The sequence below is a fragment of the Corvus brachyrhynchos genome, unplaced genomic scaffold (genome assembly GCF_000691975.1).
Source record: "Corvus brachyrhynchos isolate BGI_N302 unplaced genomic scaffold, ASM69197v1 scaffold232, whole genome shotgun sequence".
In the NCBI taxonomy this organism is placed as follows: domain Eukaryota; kingdom Metazoa; phylum Chordata; class Aves; order Passeriformes; family Corvidae; genus Corvus; species Corvus brachyrhynchos.
Genome location: NW_008236771.1, coordinates 329,106 through 336,078, shown reverse-complemented (window position 1 = coordinate 336,078; position 6,973 = coordinate 329,106). Strand labels below are relative to the sequence as shown.

The window sequence follows — 6,973 nt, the reverse complement described above, 5'->3', positions numbered from 1 at the left end:
CTGAAAAATATGACATGACTCATTATTCATAGTGATTAATATGGCAGTGAGCTGAAAAACTGTGTGTTGGCCAGGTGTCTTGGAGGGTTGTGCTACCTGAGAGCACAAGTCCATTCTTGTCCTCATCTTGGTTTTCAGCTGAGATATAGTTAATTTTCTTCCTTCTGCAGGAGTGTTGCCTCCCACATCAGCTCATCTCTGCATACACAGAAATCAATTAATCAGTTAATGGTGAAGTTCTATACTGGTCCTGAGAAATGAGCTGGAGGATTTTCTTCTTAACCTTGCCAAGCAATCAGCTCAGTCTTGATGGTGTGAGACTTGATTATAATTGTTGCAAAACCAGTATGCACACTGCAAGGAATTAAATTCTTGCAGCATTAACTGAATTGTAAGCTTTCATGTAGTTCAGTCCTGGACCCCAGCACTATTCAGTGTGACCCTTACATTAGAGGCTGTAGAACGGCAAAAGTTGGTAATTTTTGAAATACCTTGTCTCAACTTGTGGGCTCAATTCCTACTGAACTTCTGTAATTTGATTAACCGCAGCAATGTTAGGAAATTCATTTCCAGTTTGTCCAATCTGTGCTGACGGATCTCTTTAAACGTGTGACACTTAAAAATGATTTCAGTATACAGTGATAAAAAACAGCCTACCTTTTGCTAAACCGACTAAGTTGTACTCCTTAAACCACACAGCATAAATCTTCCTTGACAAGCCATTTTTATTTGTGGTCTTTCTTCAAACTCCTTAGCAATTACTTTTATGTACTGAAATGTGGAATTTTTTATATTTTTGAGGATGATATATGTGTCCTCAGATTCCTTGCCAACACTTTATCTTGTAAATTATAGTTTTTCTAGATTGATTTGATGCAGTTGTCCTGTTGTAGCTAAGAGCCTCTATGGCTTGAGCCTAAATTTTAAGTGTTCAAAAAATTGTAATTATGGTGAGAGAACTCACAGCCATGACTTAGCAAGATCCTTGTCTTTCTAGACCTTGTCACAGCCTTTCTTAATGCAGTGTGTTTTAAGAAACTTGTCTCTAGCTGGAACTTTTTAAGTCTTAGCAGACTTGGAGAATGGTCATGGTTAACCTGCGTTTTCTGGAAAAGGTCATTGCTTACAGGATTCCACAAAAATTAACTTTCTCTCCTTTTCAATACCATTGGCAAAAAACATGTCGATGACCTTTAGCTAAACAGATGACCTTCAGCTAACTGATTTATTACTACTAAAATGTCAGAATGCTTACAAGAAATCAGCTCTTGCATTAAGAACATCTGGTTCAAACCAAACAAAGGGAGGACTGAAAGGAAGATTGTGCAGAAAAAGGTAAATATCCCACTGATAGAGCTTCCATTTGTCAGAGTGGTGTAGAATTCTGGGATGTGCTCCTGGGCACTATAAAGCTTATATAACCATGTAGCGTCCATCTCTTTTAGCAGGGACCTCTGTCAACCACAGTGTAACAAGAAACTGAATCTGACCATCCACTTGCACGTGCAGTCATCCATGTGTCATGTGAGTACTGTGATTTCTTATGGGTGATGCTGAGTATGAAGAAGCAGCAAAATAGGGCTTTATCTTGTAACTCAGGCTGCTGCAGGTGTTCCAAGTGTGTACTCAGTGCAGATCTGCCATCAGACAGATCCAGAATCTGACACTTCCCAAGAAACATGGGAAAATATACCATTTTTTATCTTTCTTTAAACATATTTTTCTAGTCTATGGCCCAAATGGGGAAAAGAGAAAAAGTACGTATTAACGAAAAAAGTCCTCTAGGAATAACTTCTCTTCTGAAAAAAAATCACCAGAGAATCCCTGAGGTATACTAACCAAGGGCTTTTATATTGGAGACGTTCAGCCTTCAATACTGTTAACAGACTACTGAAACAGAATTCCAAATGGGCTAAAAGGTGCAATTACATTTTCAAAAGTGCGGATAAGCCTTTATTTGGCTGGAGGTTTGGAGTGAGCAGGTTGGCACATACCAACACAGCCGTCAGTGGGGTAAACTACACTTGAAAGTCAACTCTTTATCTGATCACTGTGAACTCACTTTCTGTACCTTACAGAAAAATGACAAGATTCCTAGCTCACATCTCTAAAATCTGCTTCCAAATTTCTTTAAAGGTCGAGCCCTTTAGCAGATTGAATAAGCACCATCCATGATGCAAGAAGTGAAAATTACAATATGCAGATACAGTAAACTACCTAAGAAGCCTGAAAGAGCTATAGCAGAGGAAACGAAGTGATATAATGCCAGGATAGTGTGATGTTCTTAATTAGAGGATGAGGAAATCGTAGGTAGTGTGACACAAAGTTGTGTCAGGTGGTGCTTATTATATAGTTGAGATAGAAGAGTGGATGGTGAAATTTATTGGATAACAGTTTTCTAAACAAACTACCTTCATTATTGCTTTTACTGCTTTTAGAGAATGTGACTAATATTGCAGATTGGGCCATGGCTCCACACTAGAGCTAACAGATGTGAGGAAGGAAGCAGTATTTTTTCTTGATTTTTTTTTTTTTTTTTAATTTCAAGCAAGAAAGGTTCATGCAGATGGAAAAACTTAGTGAGAGGGAAGAAAGTATGAATGGGAGATGCCCCAGAGAGCAGACTACTTCTGGACAAAAGTAAGGAACTGGCAAACAGTAGAGAGCATTAAATAGTAAAGGATTTAAAGAGCAAATGATGTATTTCTGTGCCTCTGACTTAGTTATGAAATAACTAAACAGCATGCATTTCTCTGCTTTTCTCATTTAGCTTATGTTACATGTCTGTGGGGTAGTTAATTGACCCCTGTGAAAGACAGACCTTGTCATTGCTTATGGAAAAATCTTCTCAAGTTCAGGAACTGGTAGCACAACTTTCTGGAAAGAAAAAAAAAAAGTGGAATTTAGTACATTAGTAAAAATCTGTTCTAAGTACAGAAAATTCCTGTCTGTTTTTGTAGGACTACTGCCTGTGTTCTGGATGATGCATTGTGAACAATGGCAGAGTTCTTCATTGTTTCTTCATTTGCATGAGAAAGGCAGTCCTTTAGGTTCTTGATCCTCAGGAAACCTTTTCCTGATGACCTTTGTAGTGCTCATAGTTGGAAGTTCCCATAGTTGGGGAAATAATATGCAATATTTCTGAGAGACTTTTGATGGAGAAAGTAGGGCTACAGCTCTTAATGGCCAAAACAGTGATATGATGCCAATGGGAGCAAGTTAGGAGTTTTCTCAAGTGTGTATATACAAACTTTCACTGGTCCTGGTCACATGGTAAGGACAGGCCTCAGAGGAAACCTGGTCTTTGTGTGGTAGTGAGAGATGTGAATGTACCTTGACAGTACTAAAGAAAATAAGAAACAAAGAGCATGTTTAGTTTCATTGGGTTTTTTTCCCATGTAAAGTTGAAAGGCACAAGACAACCTTTGGTTACAGCAGCTGCTAAAATAGGTCGTCAAGTCCCATGTTGAGATGAAATTTTTGTCTATGTAAAACAGATGTGAAATGTCTTCAGTTTATTTTGTTAATGAAATCTGTGAAGTACGACCTTTCTAAAAAGTGCAGTCTGATACAACTCAATGCCTAAATCTTGCATTAGAAAGTTCTGAAGGCAAGATCTCAGCAGCACTATTTTTTCACATTTGCAAGTAATGCCAACCGTAGTGCCTGGCACCAGAGAGAGAATTTAGCTCATTATCCAACCACTCCCTGTGCCGGGTCTCTGAGGTAGGTAGTTCTGTGCATGTCCAATGACTAATAATGAAATATCAATCACTTTAAATATATTTAATGGTGAAAAGCTCATAGGGAGAAGAGTATTGCTGCAGTAGGTGAGGTTGCAAAGGTTGAGAGAACTGTCCCATTTATGAGCCAGCTATCTAAAACCAGAAAACCTCTTGCATTTCCTCTTATAATAGTCATGATTTTATGAAGCAAATAGATACTTTGGGGAATGTACCTTATGTTTTTAAAAATTTACATCTTAATCTATGCAGAGATTCTAATTAGCACTACTTAGTAGTGGGGTATAACAGTTAATGACAATTATATTTGGTCTCAAAATGGATTTTTATAAATGCAATGGGAAACACTTGGTGCATAGGTTGCATCAAAAATTGCATAAAAAATATTGCCAATTCCATTCCTGAACCCAAATTCCCATCTGACTGTTTGAGAATGCTGTGCTGTTTAGACTGCAGCAATCTTGTCCAAAATAATAGAAGTAGTTTGAAACTGAACAGGTATCTTTCAATACTAAAATTTTCTGTCTTTTGGATTTGATAGCTTACATGGATTCATGCAGAGATTTGAGTCTTCTAATAGATTTTAAAGGGTAGGTTTATGTAATATCTTGCAGGTATTGCTAAGCCTGTCTTGGTAGTGGTTTCTTTCAAAGAATGAAAAAGCCATCTTGTTCCATCTGCCAGATAGAAAATAACTAGCCAAAAATAAACTTAGTCTAAAGAAGACTTTTTCATGTACAATTCCTTTCTTTTTTCCTGAGAGCCTGACCTTTTTTTTTTTTTCTCTCTCTCAAACAGTGTTTCACTGGTATCAGTTTTATTAGAAAAATCCTGTACTGCAGACAGAAAACAGTTTTGAGGGAAGATATTCACCTGTTTGGCTGTATAGCAATGGTTTAACACCACTGGAAGATGCAATATGGGAAGGGTCAAAGCATACTGTTTGTTAAACTGAATTTCACTTATTACTGGATTTTGCTGCAGAGACAAGTGCATGTGACACAGACACAGACCATAAGCAGCCATGTTTATGAAATCATAACAGAATGGGCATTACTATGAATGAGGAGGGGAAAGCTTTTTCCCTCCCACTCAGCTGTCATCTTGGCAGGAATCATTAAAGAATTTTTGCTTCTGCTTGTTCTGCAAATTAATGTGGGACTTCAGGCTGCAGAGCAGTGAATTTGCTCAGATTGTGACTCCCAGCCTCAGAAAGGATTAACCAGTACCAGGAGTAGCAAGACAATTTTCACACAGTGAAAACTACAGTTAGTGTTACAAAGTTGCAGGAAATGCAGTACGGTGTGTGTAAATTAATACATTATGTAGCCTTCCATCTTTTAATACAGCTGGTTTGGGTTCTAGAAAATTAACTGTACTTCTCAAAGCTTAGTTTTTCACTTTTAAGTGTGGAATTTAGCTTTAAAGTACATAGTGTTTCAGTTTCTTTGGTTCTCTGGTGTCATCTTTGCACACTTAAAGTAGTCATTCCAGGCTGTGTAGCACTTGCCACTTCTGAACACTTCCAGTTCTTCAAGTTCAAAACTATTACTGGAACAACCTGGTTTGGTTTTAAGCTACAACTCCTGTTGCAACAACTTGCCAACTGATAATGCAAATGTTGAGCCATGTCTGTATTTATTTGAATATACATTTACACCAATGTAAATAATTTTAGGATGGAGACAACTTCACAGTAACAACTGGGAGCATTTTGGTTTGCTTTTCTGAGGGATGGAGCAAGGGTGTATATCACTAAGATATCAAGTAAGATGGCTTTAGGTCTAGTGCCTAGCGAGGTTCTAAGCTTCGAACCTGTTAAGAGTACTGTGACAATTTTTTACAGCTGAGGGAGGATGAGCTTGGTCGCTGTGAAATGGAATCAAGTGGATCATAAAACACCATAAACCATAGGATGCAAACAATTACTGTAATTAATAGAAGCTTTATAGCAAAAAAATCATAAAGCCTTGGAACACCCTTGACTAATGGCCCACTTAACTTTGGTTTAAAGTGTTTTACCATAACAGCTGAAGTGACAGTATCTCTGCAGTTAGCCTTAGTGGTGAAGTCGGAGAGGATTTTGTGCAAAACTATCTTGAAGGTAGCAGATGGTATGTCACACATCATTTTGATCATGAAGATGTTTGATAGAAGGTTATCTGGTAAAGAGCATCTTTTCTGAGTATGGACTGTTGCCTTCTCTGACTGGAAAAAGGAGGTATGAGGAAACAGCTGAAATGAAATTAGTAGCATTTAAGTAATGTGTGGTACAATTGCTCACATGCAGGCACAGGCCTGCAGTGCCTTTGATTTCATCTCATCCCAACAACGAGGTACTACATGTCTGCTTGTCCCATGCAAATAAAGTATTATAGGCAGAATGAAGTATTATTAGCAGGCATATCAGGATATATGTTTTTAATAAGTTATCTATCCTTATGTTCCGTTGTAGAAGCATGTAACTCCGTAATTTATGTAACATACCACAGGGAAGGGCGTTGTTTTGCTCTAGGTGAGGAACCATTCTACCTTTTCAGATGTCTTCTATTGTGCCCTATTTTGTTGAGATGGGTTGCACTGTCCATAGATTTATTCTTTAATCATTCTAGGGGATTTAAAAGATTTAATATTGTGCTGTTTCTGCAAAGCTGACTTTTATATCAGAGCTTTTTAGAAGATTCTTATAGTAGCTGTTACACAGATAATTGTTTTTTAAAGTGAAAATATGGACTACAAATACAAACAGCTGAAATATGGCTTAATTTCTGCTGTCTCTTGGATTTCAGTAGTGTGCTTCTGTGAGGTTTTAAATCATCTTCATGAATACGTTGTTACATCCTTGCCCTTGGAGAGAGAGCATTTCTGAAAGGAGATTATAAAATAGTTTCATAAATTGATTTTCTTTCATAAATTCATTTGCCTTTTAGATTTTTTCCAACTGGTACTTATTGTTCTAATTTAACATAGCTTAAATGTATGTATATTTGATTTGTTATTAAGCTACCAACTAGCAGTAACAACTTCATATCTGAAAAGCAGATGAAAACAGCATTTTACTGAACCGCAGAGAAATCTGAGATGCCCTTGAAGGACACGCTTCCTGCTGCCCTTTTAATAAGCAATGTCTCAGTTTATTTCTAGGTGAGCTGTAGCAGCTTTAATTCTAGCACACGCAGAACCTCGTTTCATTTTTACATGAACAATGTCAAACGTCCTGTGACGGGCGG

General features: G+C 37.5%; 1 protein-coding gene across 1 annotated transcript in view; it reads left to right on the top strand.

Annotated features, from left to right (window-relative positions):
- Nucleotides 1-1,445: 1,445 nt before the first annotated feature.
- Nucleotides 1,446-6,973, top strand: part of APC (APC, WNT signaling pathway regulator) — a 79,873-nt gene continuing 74,345 nt past the window's right edge. The window contains 2 exon segments of the mRNA XM_008628703.2: nucleotides 1,446-1,524; nucleotides 2,549-2,640. The gene's annotated coding sequence lies outside the window, so the exon portion shown is untranslated.